At 45.0% G+C, this 21,869-nt stretch overlaps 2 long non-coding RNA genes across 5 annotated transcripts; one reads left to right on the top strand and one right to left on the bottom strand.

Annotated features, from left to right (window-relative positions):
• The first annotated feature begins 424 nt into the window (after window positions 1-424).
• Window positions 425-20,649, top strand: LOC310669338. The gene is made up of 3 exons (XR_014507097.1): window positions 425-434; window positions 20,035-20,127; window positions 20,491-20,649. It is a non-coding gene; the product is annotated as an uncharacterized lncRNA (long non-coding RNA).
• LOC310669340 lies at window positions 2,841-16,213 on the bottom strand. 4 transcript variants are annotated; one of them, XR_014507101.1, is made up of 4 exons: window positions 16,054-16,213; window positions 6,341-6,470; window positions 4,903-5,103; window positions 2,841-3,609 (listed from the first exon to the last, which is right to left on the bottom strand). It is a non-coding gene; the product is annotated as an uncharacterized lncRNA (long non-coding RNA). The 4 variants fall into 4 exon arrangements; XR_014507102.1 differs by lacking the exon at window positions 16,054-16,213 and adding an exon at window positions 13,117-13,743; XR_014507103.1 differs by lacking the exon at window positions 16,054-16,213 and adding an exon at window positions 10,505-10,776.
• Window positions 20,650-21,869: the final 1,220 nt, after the last annotated feature.

The raw sequence follows: 21,869 nt of genomic DNA, 5'->3' as shown, positions 1-21,869 counted from the left end.
ATCAGAGCCTTTACCTTCTACCGTAACAGGAAATATCTGTCTTCCAATCTCTGGTCACTATGGGAGATTTGCTGTAATTAATGGGGGCTAAGAGAGAGAGCCTTGCTAGGGAATTCAAAGCTTCAACACTCCTTTCCCTTAATCACAATATATGCCAGGGGCTGCATCCTTTCATAATAGAAAGTAGTTTGTATGTAGCCTGAGCTTCTCATAAATCCACAAGTAAACCTGCCCCCTGCCCATCAAGCTATCTAGCACGCAGGGAACGGATGCATCTCCTGAAATCACTTCATAAATTTTCTTCCACTTGCACCTTTCTGGGGCCAGCCAGCTGGCTTGGCATCTGTCAAAGCTGGTGGCTGGAGCAGGGCACTTGAGGCAGCTGTGAGGTGAAGGTGGCACCAGCACCAGCCAGAGCACTTGCTGAAGCAGCAGTGAGCAAGCCTGGCTAAGCGGAGCCTCCACTGGCCATGCCACCTGCAGAATTGCTCCAGCAGTGGCCCAGTGAGCACCCAGTGGGCAGAGGCACCTTGAGGCCTGGGTTGTGATCGACCAGAATCCATCAGGCAATTGACGAGACGATCGTGATTGACGCATTGGACATGTCAGTTGTATAGGATCAATTTCAACCTGTTACCGCTGAGGATGTGGACAGGCTGCTTGGATGAGTGAAACCGACCACCTGTTTTCTTGATCCTTGCCCATCCTGGCTCATAAAGCAAGCCAGGCAGGGCTGGGCAATGGGCTCCATGAGGTGGTGAATGCTTCTCTCTGTGATGGAGTTTTCTCGGACTCCCTTAAAGAAGCTATCATCAAACATCCTTAGACCCAGACTCTATGGCCAATTATTGCCTAGTTTCAAATATTCCATTCCTGGGCAAAGTGATTGAGTGGGTAGTCACAGAACAACTTCAGACATGAGTGGAGGATGCAGAGTACTTGGACTCCTTCCAATCGGACGTCTCATCATGGGACTAAAGCCGCCCTGGTCATGCTAGTTGATGACCAGGGACAGAAGTGAAAGCTGTTTCCTGGTCCTGTTGGATCTCCCAGTGGCTTCTGATACTGTCAACCAGGGCATCCTCCTTGACCATCTTGGAGGGCTGGGAGATGCAGGCACTGTTATGCAGTGGTTCCGCTCCTTCCTCCTGGACCGTGTGACGGATGAGTGATCGCTTGGGAGATCACTTGTGGGGTGCCTCGAGGCTCTGCCCTCTCCCCCATGCTTTTTAACTTCTATATGAAACTGCTGCAGTAGATCAATAGGGGGGTTGGGCTAGGTGTTCACCAATATGCAGATTATACCCAGGTCTACCTTTTGTTTAAACTGGAACCAGTGATGAATGCCCTGTGTAGGTATCTTGAGGTAGCTGGGGGTGGATGGCCATTAAGAGATTGAGACTGGATCCCAACAAGACAGAAATATTGTTCCTGAGGGACAGGGGGAGGGCAGGTGTTAGAGATTCCCTGGTCCTGAATTTGGTAGCTGTGTTCCAGGTGTGCAGCCTGGGAGTCATTTTGGAGTCACAGCTGTCCATGGAGGCACAAGTCAATTCTGTGTCCAGGACAGCTGTCTACCAGTTCTATCTGGTGCAATGGCTGAGACCCCACCTACCCTGTTTCACCAGACTGATACATGCTCTGGTTACCTCCTTCTTGGACTACTGCAATGCACTCTACGTGGGGCTACCTTTGAAGGTGACTCAGGAACTACAAATAATCCACAACGTGACTGTCAAACTGGTGACTGGCAGCAGCCATCAGGACCATATAACACCAGTCCTAAATGATCTACATTGTCTCCCAATACATTTCTGAGAACAATTCAAAGTGTTGGTACTGGCCTTTAAAGCCCTAAACATAGGATTGCTAATTCTGATGAGCAAAAAAGGACACATTTACCAACCTCTACTTTTAACTACAGATCACTATGACGACTCTTATTTTAAATACCTTTACCATATGTAGGCTATAGAAGCTGTGATATATTGCATATTTCCTTTAAGATAACACAAAGAACCACCTTAGAATTTGCTAGCAAACACAAATTCAAGAGCTAAGACATAACACTTAGTGTTTCACAAATTCTGGGCAGCTTTCCTAGCCAACCAAGTATCAGTGGTTGCCAGGAGCCTGACCCTCATCCAAGACCTTATTCCTATTCATGTGCTTAGCTCCTGAAACAATTGTTCTCAAGTAGCATTCCATGCTCTGTTTCTTTGGGTGGGGGTTACAGCATTAAAAACAAAATTAAAAATAATTTAATTACATTATGCATAGCTACGGCCCTCTTTTTCAGCTTGGAGGTTGAGAGAAGGCTGGGAGTCATTCTCAGTTATGATGGGGGGGGGGAATATATGGATGCCCAATGTAATTGCAGAGATGGTTCCTTCTTGTCTCCAGCTTCAAAATGGAGGTCAGGAAGGCTTGTATTGGCACTGTGTGTCCAACACTGAGATATGCAGGGCTCATCTCTGCAAATGTGCTCTAGAAGCCTCCAAATCACAAGTCCTATCACCCTCACCAGTTCAAAGGATGAGAAGAAAGCTAGAGCTAACCATGCTTGCTGAAAACAGCTTATCTCCTCAGTAGCACTACTCAAGAGTGGGGCAATTACAAAAAAAGGGCACAGCAAAAAAGTTTACTAGATAAAGTCAGAGCAAGAACAAGTGGGGGTGGTGGGAGATTCCTGTTAAGGATTTATGATCTTCGAACCATAAAAAGGGGTCTGGCATACTTTCACTGCAAGTGCTAGGGGCCATAAATCAGCAGAGTGACACACGTTATTCTGAAGTGCAAAGGAGCTCTAGCCCATGGAGTAAAACAAACAATAGAGACAATAAAGTTCAACAAGTAATTGCTTTACTTGCTGGTCATAAACACGTAAATGGTTTCAGCTATATACACAGGCTTTCACCGCAGCCGCTGGTGAAGGTACACTTAAAGTTCCAAGGTGCAAAATTTCTTTCTCTCCATGTTGTCAGCTTGGAGAGATAAAACAGACTGAGAAACAGATCACTGTGTTCTGCAGAAACTGTGCATGTCCAGAAAACGGTTTCCATAGAAAATGTCCTTGGATAGACAAAACAATCAGCACTTCGCTGCTTCTTGAATCTTCTATCAATTTCTAGGAATGAATGAACATTTGCACTCACCCAGGCAAATCCTTCCTCTTCACACACAGTCCCTTCACTTGCTATAACCCCCACACGAAGCATTTTTCTCAGCAAACATAGAAACAGGGAAGGCAAACGGAAAGAGAGACAGAGAGAAAATAAACTCCCCTTGTCCTCTTTTAACTGCCGCTCACCTGTGTCTTCTTGCAAACATTCCCAGTTCTGGCTACTGTGGAAGCAACAGGAAACTCTGCTAGGTTTCTAGTTTAAATTTCACACACACACACCCGTCCCCATGTGAGACAGCCCAAATCTCACAATGCTTACTGCTTTCCCTTTTCTGGGTTGGTTAGTGGAGGAGGCAGGGAGCCTGAACCAGCTCCAGATGCATGCACCGGCAACTGGCAACGTTGCAAAAGTAACTATACGCAGCCAGGTCGGGAAATCTCTGTGATTACACATATGGCAAAAGCTCGCTTGAGGTCCATGTGCTCTGCAAGAACAGAAAGCCTAGATATTTGCCAGATTTTAAAAATCCACCCAGACACAAATTTTATTCCCCCCAAAGAGGGTGTATTTGGGGGAAAATGGACATATGGCAAACCCTACCTTATGGCTTTGGCTCTGCATACCTGAAGGAGTATCTCCACCCCTATCATTTAGCCTGGACACTGAGATCCACTTCCCAGGGCCTTCTGGTGGTTCCCTCACTGAAAAATTACAGGGAACCAAGCAGAGGGCCTTCTCGGTAGTCATACCAGCTCTGTGGAACGCCCTCCCATCAGATGTCAAGGAAATAAACAACTATCTGACTTTTTGAAGACATCTGAAGGCAGCCCTGTATAGGGAAGTTTTTAAGCCAGTGTGGTGTAGTGGTTAAGAGCGGTAGTCTTGTAATCTGGAGAATCCGGGTTCGCGTCTCCGCTCCTCCACATGCAGCTGCTGGGTGACCTTGGGCCAGTCACACTTCTCTGAAGTCTCTCAGCCTCACTCACCTCACAGAGTGCTTGTTGTGGGGGAGGAAGGGAAAGGAGAATGTTAGCCGCTTTGAGACTACTTAAAGGGAGTGAAAGTCGGGATATCAAATCCAAACTCCTCCTCCTCCTCCCCTTCTTCTTCTTCTTCTTCTTCTTCTTCTAATATTTGATGTCTTACTGTGCTTTAATTTGTTGGAAGATGCCTCTGGGGTAACCAAGTCAGATGAGTGGCATATAAATAAATAAATGATGGTGATGATGATGATGTGAACAGCCCTGAGATCTACAGGTATATGATGATACACAAATGTAATAAACAAACAAACATGTGTGCTAAATATTGCCATCCATGTGCACATGTGGAACCCAAGAATCCCAGAGCTTCATATGACTGAGGGTGACTCATCACTCGCAGCTTGGAAAACAACATAAACATGGACAGTTTGAACAATCTTAGAGAAACTTTCTTGTTCCCTTCCATGATGGAACCCATGTTATTGGCACATTGTTGTATAAAACTTACTGAAGCTAAGCTTAGGACCAAATCAAGTGTAAGGGCTACTTTATAACCACTGCTTTTTTGTTTTGTTTTTACTGTTACCGTCTATATCTCTTACTTGCTTTATTACAATCCCTTTAATAAAAGGCTCGACTTTAGAAGTCTTTATCTAACTAAGTATTATGCTATCTCAGGGTCTGTCTCACCTACTTACCTAACTTGCTTTGAGCTTATAAGAAGAGTTCAGAGGAAGCTACAGATTGGGCTCTGACCTGAACAGACCAAGGGGGTGCTAAGAGGACTACCCTACCTTCAGACAGAGGTAGTTTCAGGGTAGAGCAACTGGTTTAGTCTTACATATTTGCACCAGCACCACAGGAGATGCTGCAGCAATGATGTACAACAGAGTGCAAGAGGTGGGGGTGAGGGTCGCTGAATTTTAGTATTGCACAGGGTACCACTCAAATTTGAGAGTTCAAAGTCCGCCACTGCTTCAGATTAATTTCCACAGCTAGGGAAAAAGGAATCAGAAAGAGAAGTGGTGTTGGCAGCTGGTTAAGATATTTAAGAAGGATATGCATCTCAGTTTTTTCCCCCTCATAAAGGTGATGTGAAGTATGTATTTTGTTACAGGTTTTTGCTTTAATGCTGCCCCCCTCAAGTTCCCCCATTGCGCTTGGGTTATGGAAAAGAGAAAGTCTTTTCACAAGATGCCTCCTTTGATGAAATGCCTGAAGCTTGTCTTAAACCAGGGATAGAAACATGGTTCCCTCCAAACTCCATCAACCTAGGCCAGCATGACCAACAGTCAGCAATGATGGGAGTTACAGTCCAACGCTATCTGAAGGGCTTCATGTTGGCTATCCCTGGTCTAAACCAAGCACTAGGCATTTCAACATTGTGACCTCCAGATTTTATTGAACTCCAACCCCCAGCTTCCCTGACCTTGGGCTATGCTGTCTGGGGCTGATGAGGGCTGCAGTTCAACAACATCTGGAAGGAACAATGTTGGCTATCTCTGTTCTAAAACAACCTTCAGTTATTTCATCCAAGGAGTCAGAAAGTTTGGACTTTCTTGCAAAGCAAGCTGATGGTGGGCGACACCAGAGAACACTTGTTTCCCAAGTGTTCCTGCAGTCTGACAAAGGAAATCTCTCCGGCTTTTAGGCAAAGCCTTGACATTTATTTATTTATTATGAATGCTCATGTGGAAGAAGAGTCTAATTTTATTTGCTGGATCCCTTTTCTTCCTCAAGAGGGCTTCTTTTTGTTGAGGAGAGGCAGGCAGTTGATGGAGCAAAGTGTTTGAGTTGGATTTGAGTCGCATGCTGAACCTAGGGTTTTATTCACTGGCTAAGCGCTGAGTGTGCCATCAATCCACCTCTTTTAGAAGCCTTGAGTTATTAATAAAGAGCCTGGTAATCTAACACCTGCTCTCAATCTTCCTTTTGGAGGGCATAAAAAGCCACAAGACCAGGCTCAGCAGTTTTCAGCTTCTCTAGCACTTGTTTTCTTGTGTTTTTTTTTTTTTAAAATCTCTGCCACCCCCCTTTCCCCCACCCTCCTGCTCACCTCTCACAATCTTAAGTGTTGATGTTTTATGCTTGGGGTTGGAAATGAAACGTGTTGTTATCATTGGGATAGTGTTTTTATCGCATAAATAATGAACCAAAGCAAGAGGAAATACTGGCACCAGTTGGAATTACTGCCTGGCCTGGGGTGAAAATAATCAATACACTCTCACTTACCAATCTCATCTGCATGTCGACTCCATCTCGTGGCCTGTCTCTCTACAAATTCATTTCATGGGAGGACCAATAAAGCATGTTACTGGCATTGATCTGGTTTATTCATAGCTAGGCATAGAAAATGCATCATCTGAAATTAATAGAAAGGCTTGTGTTTATAACTGTGAAAAAGTAGCCTGGTGCCAGAGCATTGTGAGTGAATGGGTGCATCACAAGGATATGGGAGAAAAAGATTGGGAGGACTGAGGAACTTTGTCCTGTGTGCATGTATGTGTGCATCTACACACACACACACCACACACACAGAGAGAGAGATTGAGAGAGAACATTGTAAGAAAAACCACCTCTGGATCAAACCAAAGGTCCATCTGTTCCAGTATCTTATTTTCCCATTGTGATCAGCCAGATGCCCCTGTAAAGCCACAACTACTAGAAACCTTAATTTCACTGGCATCAGTGACTTATTACTTTAGTGCTGATCTGTGTCTCACTCTGGCCCTAACACCTATATTACAACTTCTCTTCTTAATAATACATTCCAACTGGGGGAAGCATCTTTTGTTGGGGGCCAAAGACTACTTATTTATCGATAAAAATGTGTAAATATGGCTATATCATAATGAATACCAAAGTGTTTTACAATATCTATATTAAAAATGCATTTAAAAATTAAAACCAGAGACCATTAACTAACTGTTACAGAAATATATTTTCTCAATTGCTTGCCTAAATTTGGTGGACCACAAAAGTTTTCAGCAGGTGTTTAAAGGTTAAAACAGAAGAGACTTACTGAATCTCTAGTGACAGAGCATTCCACAGGATTGAGCTGATGACAGTAAAGGTGCCACATGTTGTTAGTCATGTGCCCCCATCATCAGTCTGGCTGCTACATTCTGCATGAGCTGGAACTTTTGAACAAAGCCTAAGGACAGTCTCATATAGCACACATTGCAATAACCCAGCATCAATTTATCAGCTTTGGATTTAACACACACCTGCCAAGCACCTTGTTTTAAGAGGGACAGCCTCACTTTTTTAAGGCAACCTGGGCTCTGCCTTTATTCCGGGTTGCCCCGATTTTGCATGGCAGGTGGAAAAGCACTGCAGCAGGTGGGGAGGGTGAGCCGTGAGGGCAAGGGTGAGCAGAGGTGGCAAAGGATGTGACCACATGCAAAAGGTCCCCTCTTGGAAGTTCAAGAACTAGCCCTATGCTTGCCTAGCAAAATGTACATTTGTGATTTTGGCTGCAAATCCCACATATATAACATTGACATCTCATCATCATTTCTTTGCCTTTGATTACATCATTGCATTATAAAACCTGATTGGTTACACAGATTGGCGTAGCCTTCTTTACCATTGGCTTCCAGATGTTTTGAACTATTGTCATGTATGAATGTTGGGTCCTAGGAAGATGGCGAATTCGCATGCTATGCTGGCAGGCGAAGCGAGAAACTGGTTATATCAAGGAAAAATGTATAACTGTGTTCAAAAGAACATTGGTTTTGCTTAATGAAAGCAAAAAAACCCTGATGCAAAAATCCCCTGATAAAAACAGGACGTCACTGGCGATGAACAACAGTAATAAATATCCTCTGAAAAGAACAAAGACAAGGAGGAACTGGCAGTGGGCCACAGACAGATGATAAAGACCTGAAACACGTATGTATTTCTGAGGTACAACAGCAAAGGTGATGTGTGGTCCAGAAGGAGAACAGGAGGTGAGTGGTGGAAACTCAGTCGTTCTAAAAGCCAGCCCATAGACGCCAAGGGGGAAGACAATAAAAAGGGCACTCTGCTTACCCTCAGTGTCACCGGGACCAGCGCTACAACCAGACACCCACAGCTCTTACGTGATGCTTGATAAAGCCTTGTGTGAGTTTTTGTGTGAATGCATGAGTGTATGAATCTCTTGGTACCAATGTATTAATGTATACTTGACTATATGAAATAAATGTTACATGAAAGGTGTGTAAACCCAGATCTGGTCTCCGGCGTGTCTTATCGAAAGTCCTATAGCATATGGGATCTCACTTGTCTATCCGGATTTCAAAAGAACCAAGTTACCATGGTTTGGCGACACTATCATTCCCATCAAGCACACTGGTATATTCTATCAGGGATGACAGGAGTTGTTATCCAAAAAACCTGGAGAGCACCAGGTTGAGGAAATCTGTATAGGGTATGGATGCTTTAGAAATAAAGTGGAAAGCATAGATATTTGAATTAATACATAAGAATCCCTGGTTGGGTAAGATCACCTATCTCATGTGATCAATTCAGACAGGATGATTCAGTAATTGCTATGGGGAGGTAGGGTAAGAGAAATAATGGCACTGAACAGGATTGGGAAATAAGAATATTTGCATAGCTTAATTCTACTTTAAGAAAATTCAGCATGTGTTATAATGGGAGCCTGGAATAATTCCATGCAGGCACTGACCAGAGTGAGACAGAGTAGTAAGCTTGTGCCATCCAACCCTTGTGGAGACACTTTATTTCTCCAGGATCTGACCCAATATTTTGACCAGCTTCTGGCAGATTTGTTAGGTAATAAATTTTAGTAAACAAAAAACCAAAAACAAAACAAAAACAAGACAGTTATTTGACAGATATATATGAATAGGCTGTGAACTCACTGGGAGGAATTTCCATAGCACAAAACTTAGAGAAACTCTAAATATCCTCAGAATAATCAGGTGGATTGAAATCTTGCAATATTAACTTGATGGATGGAATCAGTTAAAAGCAAGTAAACTGTAAACTGTAAACTGAGTACAAAAAGCATTTAGCAACTGACAGCCCTGTTTCAGAAGGCAAAGCAGAAAAGGAATAGTGACGTGCTTAGGCCTGCTACACAGAGGAAGGTCAGGCAGAATACAGTAGAAGCTGAAAGTATAATTTATTGGCCAAACAAAGCCAGTAAAGGAGTGGGGAGAAAAAACCAAAGATGTCAGAAATCCTTACCTGAAGAAACAGATAACTATGAGAAATGCTGTGCCAGTTTAAAATATGTTGTGGTCCCTGATTTGTTGGAATCACCTGTGCAACTAAAGCAGGTAAGGGAAAGAGGCCATAACCGGAGAAAACAAAAATGACCATGAAGTTGACGTCATGACTCTTAGACTGGGATTACCAAGTCTTGTCATGACTTAGTGTCAGAGACATAGCTGAAATGAATGCCTGGGAAGAGTCAAGCTCTGGAGATGAAGGACTGCCAGTAAAGAGAGAACCAGAGTCTGACCCTGGAGACAAAAGAGTGCAGACAGAGCAGGAGGGGGTTAGCTCAGAAAGAGCAGCACTCAAGACAGTTCACAGGCAGGGGGAGGAGAAGAGATAGACATTGAGAGGGTTGCTATGCAACCAGTAGAGAAACAGTGTTCAGAGAAAATAAAAAAAATCATTCCAGTAGCACCTTAGAGACCAACTTAGTTTGTTATTGGTATGAGCTTTTGTGTGCATGCACACTTCTTTTGTGTGCATGCACTCTTCATTTGAGAGCGGGGGGGGGGTTTCCACCCACCTTCTCCCCGAATCAGAAGAGCTGAAAGGGTTAAAATACAATGGAAGTGTAAAAGAGAAAGGACTTTGGGGCCCATTGTGCTGTGACAGGGGTGGGGACTCAGACTGACCAACTCATAGCTAATGGCGGCAGGCCTGGAACAGTTGGATGTAAATTGTAAATAAACGTGCATAAATGAGGAACATCGCCCATCTGGCCTAGGGGGCAGAGCCCAGACTCACCAGCCCTACTTCGTTGAATATGTATTCTGTAGCTGACCTCCTTTGTAATGTTTTATGTTGAAATATTTTAAGATAACATTGCAGTCTTCTGTTATGTACTATAATCAAACTGATACAACTTGTTTGTTCAAATTTTGGGTAATTTGTACCCCCAGATATCTAAAACATTGCCTAGCTATTGGAATCTTCAACCTTGCTGTAAAAGTCTTTTGTAAATGAATGTGGTGGTGCATGAAAAAGCATTACCTCTAATTTCTTAAAAGTATCTTGCAATCCTGAGACCCTGAAGAACTGTTCCAACTCTGTACAATTTACATTGCCTGGCTCAGCAATGCCTACATCACCAGGGAACCTCCAGTGCGTGGGCCAAGTTGGGCCAGCCAGGTTGTTTTGCCCAAACCGGGCCCACCTGCCCCACACCTGACATCTGCTGTGCCCTGTGGAGAGTGGGACTGAGCTGCCTGCAGCGGAGCTCATGGATGATGAGTTCAATCCTTCGTGCTTCACATCCACGAGAGAGTTCCCTGGGGGGCTTGGCCAAACCCTGCAGGAAGCAGAACTGAACACACCCAGTGCTGCCCCTCATCAGCTGATGTGCAGGGAGGCCTGTCCTGTTTGCTTATTCTCTTCTCAAGTCCCTGGGGGCCAACTCTGAGAGGTGGGCATGACCATTCTCCCAGCCACAGGGAAGGGAGAGATAAAGTTCTTCCAAAACCAGGACACCAATGTGTCCCTACCACCATTGTCTCCAGAGTTTCACTAACTGGCAATAGATCTCCAAAGCTCTGCTTGGAGATTGAACTTGGGACCCTTCTGGATGCAGAAAGTGTGTTCTAACCACCAAACCACAGCTCATTCCCAACAAGAAACCACAGCTCCTCTTCTTCCCTTCCCTCAACCATCCCTCCCACAGCCCTCTAGCTACACCACTGAGTGGTAGCCCAGAACCAAGGGGGCACTGCTGCCTCCAGTTACCAAGGTATCTCTAGGTGCTCCTGCTTTACCTCTAGCAGGTTTAGGTGGCTTTCACTCCAGGTAGAAAACATGGCTCCTGTGTCTAGTTGGCAATTGTACTGGTGGCCGTCTATGTGCAATGCTGGGCAGCGGGTGGGGAGGGAAAGGTGAGAGCGGGGTGCCCACCCATGTGGATGCGAGCCAGATGGTTTTGCTAACGGCTCGGGGTAATCCACATGGATGAGCAGGAACAGGTGTGCCAGCCTCCATGCAAGTTGGGCTGCTGGCTTCGGCAGGACAGGGGCCTGGGGAGGGGGCACCATCCAAAAGAAGCTTTTGGAGTGCTTTTAGGCCTTTATTCGAGAGTTATTTTGTTCCCTAGGATGCCCCCTTTCTCCACTTTTGGGGCTTCCTTTTGGGGCTTTGGTATTTTTTTTCTTTGGGGGTTCTCTTTCTGGGGGGTTACGTATGCCTATTCCTTTTATGGCCAGGCCTCCCCTATCTTCCTTCCCACAGGTGGGTGGGCTTTTTTGGAAACCCTCGGGGATAGGTTCCAGGGTTCTTCTCCGTCTCAGGCGTTCACCCTGAGGTATGATCATTATTTTCAATGCAATTGTTTGTCCATAATGGAGAGTCTTCATTTATTCAAATGCATTATATTCATTCAATGTATTACATTCATTCATCAACGTGCGTGGCACTGTGGGTTAAACCACAGAGCCTAGGACTTGCCAATCAGAAGGTCAGCAGTTTGAATCCCTGTGGCGGGGTGAGTTCCCGTTGCTCCGTCCCTGTTCCTGCCAATCTAGCACGTCAAAGTGCAAGTAGATAAATAGATACCGCTCTGGCAGGAAGGTAAATGGCGTTTCCGTGCACTGCTCTGGTTCGCTTGAAGCAGCTTAGTCATGCTGGCCACATGACCCGGAAGCTGTACGCCGGCTCCCTCAGCCAATAAAACCTGTTGTATATGAATGGGGTGGTATATGAAAAAGCATTATCTCTGCTTTCTTAAAGGTTTTTTTTTTTTTGCAATCCTGAGACCCTGGAGAACTGTTCCAACTCTGTACATAGTACTTTGCCTGCTGTGATAGGGTCAGAGGTGCATAAAATTATATCCTCTGCAAAGAGGCCTGAATTTTGTTCATTTCTGTTTGCAACCACTCCTGTACAAGGAGGTCCCAGGGTGGTTTGGGCTTCTACCTGCTGGAAGACCAGAAGCATTTCCTTATTTGCGGCTGATGCCATAGGGTCAGAGCTCCCAATCTGGACAGTGGGGTTCCTCTGTTCCAGTGAAATGGGGGCTAAGCTTCTGCAATGGTAGAGGCCCACCCTGGCTAAAGATTTAGGCACTGGCTAAATCTTACACCTGCTAAGCTCGCCTGTTTCTATAATTCGGCGACAAAGATCATCATTCATCTAAAGAGCAATTGCTATTTCAGGCTCACATGAGAGCAGAATCTAACCAAACTGCTTTTGGTTCTGAATCAATGTGGATCATTTATGGATATTTATGTATTTATCTACTGCTTTTCCTGAGCTGAAATTTTGTGTTGTTGCTGCCAAGAAACTCTTGGTTCGTAAGCTGCTTTGGACGTACAATGTACATTGTTCTACAAAATGCAATGTAGATGGACAGTAGTACTGAAAATAAATATGTAATTTTGAAGAAGCGTCAGACTTTATTGGCACATCTAGTGAAAGATATATTCAAGACTAAGTGCCACTGAAGCCCATTGAATGGTCCTTAGTCATGGCTTATCAAAGCCCCACAGGGGGTACTGGGACCTTGACTAACTGGGGTGGCTTTTTAAAGGAATCTGCCTTTCTCCCTTTTCTCTTGCTGTCTATCACAGCACCCACTTGCATGTATGTTACCATCTCTAAGTTGTCCAAAGATTTCATCCACCCCCAGCTATAAATCCTTAACTTCCCAGCTGGCTTCTCTGTCTGCTTCATGGGACAATGAAGCAGAACAGGTGAACATCTAAATGGTACAATTTCCTACCTGCCATGTTGATAGGAATGCTGACACAAAAACCACAATTATCTAATCTGAGAACACGCCTCACACTGCTTACTGAACAACGTCCGGTAAGAAGTGGGCAACAGAATAGTGATGGTGCAAAGTTGTTTCTTGCTGTCTCTACGGTAACCCTGCAGCATGTGAGGAGGAGGCTAGGAGAATATTAGAATCAGAATGAGATTATGTCATCATGGAAGGTGGAAGAGCAGCCTGGGGATGAGAAAAGGGTGATCTGTTCACCCTTCCTGGTTGACCATTCATCTTCATAAATGCTCCCTACACATGTTTAAACATAGTCATCTGAATTTTCCTTTGGAGTTTGTCACTATCTTCCATGGAGACGATGTTGGAGAAAGAGAATTGCACTCTGGAGATGGCCAGCCGAGAGGAAGTTGTAGGAAGTACTCAAACCGTACAATTCTTGCTTTTGTAACTTATCCCCACGATATCAAAATAAGCTCCAATAGACAAGAGGGGAAGACTCAAGAGCAGCAGGTGCAGACTTAGAGCACTCCAAGCAGGCTTTGGATGGCACAGCGCATCGAATGATTCCTGCCCTCCCCAGAGGAGGAGGAGACGAGTGGTGCTGGTAGGTGACTCCCTACTGAGGGGAACAGAGGCAGCAGTGTGTGGAGGAAACAGGATGTCCTGGGAGGTGTGCTGTCTTTCAGATTGACGATGTGGCGGAGAAGTTGCCAAGTGTTCTCAAGCCCACTGAGTAGATTCATGTGGGTACAAATGATACTGCCACACAGAGCCTTTAATAATATAGCAAGGGACTATGCGACTCTGGGCATGGAGCTGAAGAGCATTGGGGCACAGGTGGTCTTTTCATCACTCCTTTCTGTTGAAGGTCGTGGCCCAGGAAGAGAGAGGGGCTGTGTTGTGAGGTACCCACTGCGTGTCCCGAACCTCACTCACCAACACTATAAAGGAGGACAAGGAGCACAACTTTGAGGCAGTGTGGCATGACAAAAGCCACCTGAACAAATATTAGCTCCTCAACTAACCAACCAAGGTGTTTATCCCCTGAGTACTGCTGGGATTATAAAATTGTCATCCCCAGTGAGATAAGAAACGTCAAGTTATCCTGGATGCCAAAAGAATATGAAGAAATTAGAAGTAACTTATGACTCTGCGGCCCTCCTAAAATCACACCGGCAGGGGTCAATGAACCTTTTGATTACAGAACCATTTGAGCATTTCAACTCTCGTCCTCTGTGGGAAGGAGTATTCCACATTTGGAATACTGTACAGTGCACAGTCCTGGCCTCTCTACGTCAAAACAGGTCTTTGAGACCTGGAAAAGGTGGAGAAAAGAAAAACCAAAATTATCAAGGGGTTGGAATAAGTCCCTTATGAGGAAAGGTTGGGGCCTTTTAGTTTAGAAGGAAGGAGGCAGTCTTTCAGCTATTTGTCACATTCTGAGTCACAATGACCCTTGGTCACCTCCGTTGCCCTTCCTCTGGGCAAACCCACTGTAAGAACATCAGAAGAGTCTGCTGGATCAGGCCAATGGCTTTAAAAGAAGATCAGACAAATTCATGGAGGAGAAGGCTGGCAAAAGCTGCTAGCCATAATGACTATTCCTTGCTTCTAAGGTCAAAAGTGGTAAATGCTTCTTAATTCCTGAAATCTGTGGTTTTATCACTTGAGTAGCATGCTGGGTGTGGAGAAAGAGGTCCCAATGTTTCCCATGATGCTCTGCAATTTTTGGTGAGACAGATGATAGATTGATAGATAGATAGATAGATAGATAGATAGATAGATAGATAATAGAGATAGATCGATAGATCAATATAAATGATAGATGATAGATAGATGATAGATAGATAAATAGATAGATAGATAGATAGATAGATAGAGGTATATTCATATACCACCAACTCCTAAAATATCTACATGGTGATCAGGATATAAGCAAGTGCAAAATAATCACTAAAATGTTTGCCTGCTCAAAAGTAATTTGAACAGCTACACTTGGCATACAAAGGTCTGCAAGAGACGCTACACAACCCCATGATTATGAGACCCTTCAAACCTAAAGCAGCTCAGGCACACTGTCAGGTGCCAAATGAGAGGTCTGATGAGCTTCTTAGGAAATTTGATGTAGGTCTGAGCCACATGGCAGACTCTTCTGATAATAGCAAGGTGGGCAAAAGGAAAAACAAAATATCAGGATATGGATGAGCTTCAAAGGCTCTAGTAGAGCTAGCTTCACTTCCCAAAGAGGTAGCACTACCTACAGATCTACAGCAAGTTATCCACTTCAGAACACCAATACCTAGCTCTTCTCAACTCTGCACAATTTCCTCTTGAGTCCTTCTCCTCTACCTGTTTTAAGAAGTAAAACTACATTTTCTACAATACTCAGATATACTTCAAGAGACTTTTTTGTGAAGGTGCTAGTATGCTAAGGATTTCCTTCTGCATGCACTGAGTGACACACTCTTCTCATACTATTGAACAATATTGAGCACAATAGTGTTCTAAGGTAACCTTGGAGGTCATCTAGTCCAACTCAGAGCACGAAATTTGTGACTACAGCATCTCTGACTGTCCAAGGGTGGCTGATCTGTGGCTTTCTATATGTTGTTGAATTACAACTTCCATAATCCCATGGTATCTAGGACTGATGGGAGCTGGAGTCTAGGGACATCTGGAGGCACACAGCTTAGCTATCCCTGGAGTATGTAGTGCAGTTGAATTACATAAATTAGAAAATCACATTATAGAAAACGGTAATAACCTTGGCGAGCAAAATACATGAAGTGTGGCACCCATCATTACACTACACAGCATTAGCCTTCATATGAGTAAAACTAAACTGGAGATAAAAAAGATAGCTTCCAAACAGCTACACATCTTCTCGTTACCTGCACCCCTCTCCATGTCTATTGTACAAGAATGCAGAATGTATCATATCCTAACAAGAAATCACAAGGTGTGCAAGAGAGGCTACACACTGGGCTGCCTTCTCCTCCTTTCTCACCTGTCTATAAAGGCTGGCTGGCTCCCTCCCTGACCCAGCTGTGCTCTGGTGTCCAGGCAGAGGGGTGGATGCTGGTCAGCAGAACAGGCTCTGTGACCTCAGTGAGTAGCTAAGGGAGGCATTGTGAGCTCCTCATTCAGGGGCTGTTTAAAAGGCCAGGCAGGCAGGCACCCTACAAGTTAGCTATGGTGTAGCTATGTATATGTATAAGTTATATGTTATATGAGATATGCTATATGAAATGTGTCATATGATATAAGAGATTCTTAATAAAGGAAAAGAAGAAAAGAAGAGGCTCCTCATGAGGCTGGAGGAACATTGCCCAGCTTGGGGCATGAAGGCCGCTCCCTCCAAGGCCATTTCCACCTGGCCTAGGGGGCAGGGCCCACACTCACCAGCCCTACTGTGTTAAATATGTATTCTGTAGTTGACCTCCTTCGTAATGTTTTATTTTGAAATCTTTAAGGTAATATTTTAGTTTTCTGTTATGTTGCTTTGACTGTAAACTCTATATTTCACTTTCTTCAGATTGCTTTATTTATGTTTTATTGTTTTAATATGCTGTAAACCGCTTTGAGATTTTTCCTAAAAATATAAAGCTGTATGGAAATTAAAATATAAAAAAACTGCCAGCGACATTAATTCTTATCAGAGCTTGCTTGCCTTCCTGAGATCATTAAACTTAGGATAGTAAGAGTAGGGAAACTAGGCTGTTGATCAGGCTGCACATTAGTACTGTGCACAAAATTTGACTATTTAGAGGGACTTTGGCATTGAATGAGTTGGGTTCAGACAGCCACTCATTGCTACAGGTTGTGCTGGGTGGCACAGAGCAGTCTGTGTCTTCCAGTGGATGGGACATCAGGCATGTTGGATGAAACCCCATGAAAAAGCCAAGACCTACTTCTGTTCACCAACTGCATCTTCCACAAGAAGCTTGGCCTAACTTCCTCCCTTCCTTTGCCCCTGCCTGATACCTCTCCCACCTAGATTGCGCTCACCACTCAACAGCTATTGAGAGCAGGGAGCAATCCTGTAGGGTGTGGTTGTGGCTCTGCTCCTGAAGGAAAGTAACACACACACAAAATCCCTCCAGTCAACAGCTGTTGAGCAGAGAGAGTGATCTAGAGGGAAGCAACCCCCAGTTTCAGTTGGAGAGGAAAGAGATGCAAGATCTTCTCCCATCACTTCTCAACTATATGCTCAATTAGAGTTCTGAACCTCTAATTGCATATTAGCCCTGCACCTGACCTTATTCAGGACAGGATCTGGGGCAGGGGGTGTCCTCAGGTCAACTCAGAGTAAGTCAACCTGATGTCCACCTCTGATTGGAGCCATGTGGGACATCGTGTGTGTTTTGGTGTGTGTGTGTGTGCTGTCACGGTGCAAGCATGGACACAAGATGAAGTTTGGTCTCACAAGTTTTCTTCATTCACATTGATTTGCAGACACCTTAAACCTATACCCAACTTGCACCCATTCTCTTCTTTTGCATTGCCAAAGGTAGATAAACACCTGAGTTTGAACCCAAATAAGTCATATTCAGAATCTATTTATTTTAACAGGTCTCCTCTACAATTTAGTTGGATAACAATTTTTAGTTATGACTCTCCAGTCAGGGAGTCCCACTGTCATCAAGGCTGGGAAAAGCTCCAAAGAGTGGCAAAGTCTCTCTGCTATCCAGGATATGGAAATATTCTCTGCAGCTGTCCATTCTATTGACTACTTTTGGAGCTCTTCCAGATCTTTGCCTTCAGGCAGACCTGTCTGTTGTCTCTGTTCCCTCCCACTCCCTGTTCTGAGGCCAGGCTGTTCCAGACTGTACAAGGAATGACACTTGCACCCAAGAGGCTCCTTTTTACAGTCCTAATACAAAATGGCTTCTCCTGGCTTCTCCACTCATTTTCAAGTTCCTGAAAACACTTTTAAGCAAAGAACAAAACACTTGCCAAGGGAAATCAATGAAGAATGCTCTAGACACAATTTCTAAAACAATAACCTTTTGCAGAGAACTTGAAAACACCAAAGCAAGAGGAAATGACAGCAAAAAAGAGAAAGAAAATGGCTGTGAAATCCAAAGATGTTGTTGTTGTTTATCATAGACCATGTCAAAGAGAATTAGTGCAGTGTGTGGTAGGGTCATTTAGAGGGCAGCTCACCCAGTGAATGCCAAGAGCATGTCTGCTCTTCCAACCACTTAAGGCAAGGCAATGACGGATAATTCCATTAAGGGAAGCCAAGACCCTGTTTGTGGAAGGCAAACAGCACTTAGCTGGTTTACATGTTCTGCATCTTTCCAATCTAGGAAGGAGGAAAAGACGGTCCAGAGAGCTTTTATCAGAACTGCTGGGACTGATTCATCCAACTCTTTCTGAAATAGAAGAGTCATCAGAAGATGGCACCTCCCATAAATGTTCTCATTGTAAAATGCTTCTTCTGGAAGGGTCTCCATGTTCCTAAATACATAAAAAATAAGTTTCCATTATTTAGTAATTTAAGCACATTAAGAGCAAGTGTGGTGTAATGGTTCAGAGCAGTAGTCTTGTAATGTGGTGAACCTGGTTCGCATCTCTGCTCCTCCATCTGCAGCTGCTAGGTGATCTTGGGCTAGTCACACTTCTCTGAAGTCTCTCAGCCTCACTCACCTCACAGAGTGTTTGTTGTGGGGGAGGAAGGAAAAGGAGAATGTTAGCTGCTTTGAGACTCCTTAGGGTAGTGATAAAGCGGGATATCAAATCCAAACCTGCTGGATTAGACCAATGGTTGATCTAGTTGCCTTATACCCAGACCATCTAGCTCTGAATTTCATACCCTGTTCAGTGGCTGTCCAGGATTTCAGAGATAGTTCTTTTCTGCCTATACCTGGAAATGTTTGTTGGGGGGGGTTGTATTGGAGACCTTCTGCATTTAAAACAGATGTCCTACTACTGAGATATGGCCACTTTCCCCAAATGGCCAAATAGTGGGCAAAAAAGATATCCATGGGAAACTCCCAAGCAGTACATGAGGGAAAGAGCACTCTCCTATTTTCCCCAGCACCTGGTATTCAATAGCATCCTGCCCTTGTTTCTGAACGCTGTACACAACCATCATGACTAAGAGAAATTTATAAATACATTCTCAATCAATTATTTCCTATTCCCTTTTTAAAGCCATCTAAGTTGATGGCCACCATCACATATTGTGGCAACAAGTTCCATAAAGAAATGTGAAATTCTACACGTTTGCTCAAAAATAAGCTGCACTGAGTACAATGGGACTTACTGTGCCTCCCCCCCTCCCCCGATCAGTATGTATAGAATTGCAACCTTACAGTTATGCAAGGTGTGAATAAAAGTTTATTTTAGTCTTTCCTGGGTCTCATGCCAACTCTTGTATGAAAACTAAGATACAAAGGTGGGGATGTTCTCTCCTTGAGATGTCTGTTACCAGAGCATTTTGCTATTCTTTTTATTGATTTTGTACTTTCCCTGCAAGAGGCCTCAATTGTATTGGCATTCTGCCAACCTTTAAGATGCTCTCATTTACACCAACATTCCCTTAACCTCTCAGCTTGAGTATCCTTTTTAATTGCTGTGCCGTTTTAATAGGATTCTTTTAGTATGTATTTTAATTATGTATAGAGAGAGAGAGAACAAAGCGTTTTTATGTTTTGTAAACTACTTAGAAGCATGGGAATTCCATTCCTGGCCCTTTCATGTGTTGGCAGAGTGCGCATTAGCCCACTCAACTCCACTTTGCCATGCCGTTGTTCCACCATGCCCCCAATCCACCTTCATTCTGCCCTCTTCCAGCTCCAAAGGGACCTACATGTCAGTCAGTGGCGTAGCGTGGGGGGTGCCAGGGGTGCGAGCCGCACCGGGCGCAACATTTGGGGGGGCGCAAGTCCAGAGGGAAGGAGGTAGAAGGCGGACGCCCTTGGGCGCCCCCAGCCGCGGGCGCGCTGCAGCCGCGCGCGGAGTTGGTGCTGCCACACTGAAGCAGAGTTGGTGGAGGAAGGAAGAGAATTTTTTTTAATGAAAAAAGGAGAACAAAGACCTTGCCAAGCTGCCCCACAAAAGGCCATAGAAACGGGTAAGGAGACCGACTTTGATTCTGATTTATTTGCAAATGTTTGGGGTCAGGCTTAGAGAAAGAGAAATATTTGCAACACACCCCGGGGGGGGGGGGGAAGCCAGCTGACAACCTTCCTCTGTTTCCACCCTCTTCCTGACACACACACACACATCTGCTCCGCAGGAGAGGCAAAGTTCTTCTGGCGGGGCTCCCTCGTGGGGGGGGGGACCCCTTTGTGGCTTGCGGGGAGGGGGGGGTCCGCCCGGTCTGGGTGATCCGCCTTTGCAATGCATGGCTCCATACTCCTCCAGCATTTCAAATCTCTCCCTTTTGTCCGCCCGCATCCGCCCTGCCCCCCCCCCGCCCCCGCTTCCCAACTAGTGGATTCCCAAAGTGAAATTCCGGAAATTTGAGGAGGATCCGGATCCGGAGAGAAAGAGCTGAAGAAAGGAGGTGGGGAGAGCAACGTGGAAAGGATCAAAGGGAGACCTGGAAGAAAAGAGACCTCCGGGAGAAGAAGAAGATGGGGTGAGAAGAAGCCTTTGACTTTTGCACGGCTTGCACAAAAAGAATTGGGGTGGTGGCTTTTTGCCACTTTCTAAAACAAAAAAACTATGTGTGGGCGGGGTTTTTTTAAAAAAAGATTTTGCTTCCCATGAATGAACAGATTTGCAACAAAGCCAAACCGCTGAATCGCTCGAAAGTTTCGAGGTCCCGGGGAGAGGCGTTTCTTCTGAAATTCTCTGCCACAAGGTTCTCATTTGGAGCCAATGGATTCTGGTCAGGGCAGCCCCTGCTGCAAAAGGGGAGGATTTATTTTCTCCTGTCCTGCTGCCAGTGACCTTTTAAGCTGACCCTGCCACAGGCTCCCTTCCTCTTTCCCCTCCCCAGCCCCCCCCCCCCCCCGCTTCTGGCCATCACAGGGTGCAAGAAGTTTCATTTTAAATAATAACAATAGCAATGATGATAACAACAGAAAAAGCGGTCCTGTTTTGGGTCATCCTCTCTAGCTCTTCTCTGCTGAAAGGCAGATGGATCATTGGGGCGCCTCACTCTGCTCAGTGACTAGTTTCACCTGACCCCCAGTTTTGGAGAAAGTGGGGTGGAGCACGAGGGGTCAGCTGGCCGCCACGCCCTCCTCCCGCCCCACCATTGCCTCCACAAATCCCACCTTGCAACCCCCACTGGGGCAACTGCCTGTTGCTCCTCCAGCCTCTCTTTCCTTGGATGCAGGGGTGTACTTAGCAGTGGCATAGTGTGGGGGGTGCAGGGGGGGCCAGCCGCACTGGCCGCAACATCTGGGGGTTAAGTTTAGGGGGCGCAAATCCATGGGTTAGGGGGCGCAAATCCACGGGTTAGGGGGCGCAAATTACTTGCCTTGCCCCGGGTGCTGACAACCCACGCTACGCCACTGATGTCAGTGGTCACTCATCAATTGGACGCTTGCAAAATGGTATCTGCCTGTATTACAATACAAGTGACACTAAATGATAATGATGTCTCAGTTTTCTTATATCAGCGACTTCATCTTGGCTGTGAGTCATGGAAGACCTGCTCGCTGCCTTTTATCACCTGGCCTGGGAGGGTGGGGCGCTGACTGACTCCACATACAAAAGCTGAGACTTCTGAAAAGACTTGTGGGCTGGGGTATTGTATGTGGAGGGATGTTGTGGGGGGGGGTTGTTGCTGTTATTGATATTAATTTTTGTATCTATTTTCATATCTTATGATTTATGTATTAATTGTTTGGTTCTGTTGTG

This window comes from Podarcis tiliguerta (genome assembly GCF_965153285.1).
Source record: "Podarcis tiliguerta genome assembly, chromosome: Z".
NCBI lineage: Eukaryota > Metazoa > Chordata > Lepidosauria > Squamata > Lacertidae > Podarcis > Podarcis tiliguerta.
This window is presented reverse-complemented; position numbering and strand designations above follow the sequence as displayed.